This window comes from Myotis davidii, unplaced genomic scaffold, assembly GCF_000327345.1.
Source record: "Myotis davidii unplaced genomic scaffold, ASM32734v1 scaffold211, whole genome shotgun sequence".
NCBI lineage: Eukaryota > Metazoa > Chordata > Mammalia > Chiroptera > Vespertilionidae > Myotis > Myotis davidii.
Genome location: NW_006282523.1, coordinates 645,540 through 646,124, shown reverse-complemented (window position 1 = coordinate 646,124; position 585 = coordinate 645,540). Strand labels below are relative to the sequence as shown.

Here is a 585-nt window from a genome sequence, read left to right as displayed (position 1 = left end):
TCCCTGCCCCGATTGAGGGAGGGCTGCAGGAGCTGTGAGAGGGACCGCCAGGGATGAGGGCAAGGCGAGGCCTGGCCGGGCAGGGCCTCCCTGGGCCCGAGGAAGGCGGTGTGACCAGAGGCCCACATGGTTGGCGTGGAAATGGCCACGCCCCTCGTGGACAAACCGCCAGATGCTAGGAGGGGCCCCACCACCACAGACCTGAGCCTGGAGGCCTCGCAGGGCAGGGCAGGGCTGTGGAAGGGGCCGTCGGGGGGGAGCCGGGAGGGTGGGGAGCCGTGAGGCCCCCCAGCTGGCCATTACACCCGGGGCCAGGGTGGCAGGCCAGGCTGCCCGGTGGCAAAGAGGCGCGTGTGTTTACACACCACCTGGGGCCACTCCCACAAGCAATGGCCGAACGGAAAGTGTTACTATCTGGCTCTGGTGGAGACACACGGCTGACAGTCTGGGGTGCTGGTGAGACAGGCCAGCAGGGACCTGGCACTACAGACACCCCAGGTCAGGGCACCCCCTGATCAACTTCAGTCGGAGACGGCCAGTGTGGCCAGCGCCGCCCGGGGCAGTGCCTGTGCTCTCGAACCCGCC

At 68.5% G+C, this 585-nt stretch overlaps 1 protein-coding gene across 1 annotated transcript in view; it reads right to left on the bottom strand.

Annotated features, from left to right (window-relative positions):
- Positions 1-585, bottom strand: part of BAIAP2 (BAI1 associated protein 2) — a 28,078-nt gene that overhangs the window by 4,485 nt on the left and 23,008 nt on the right. The window lies entirely within an intron of this gene.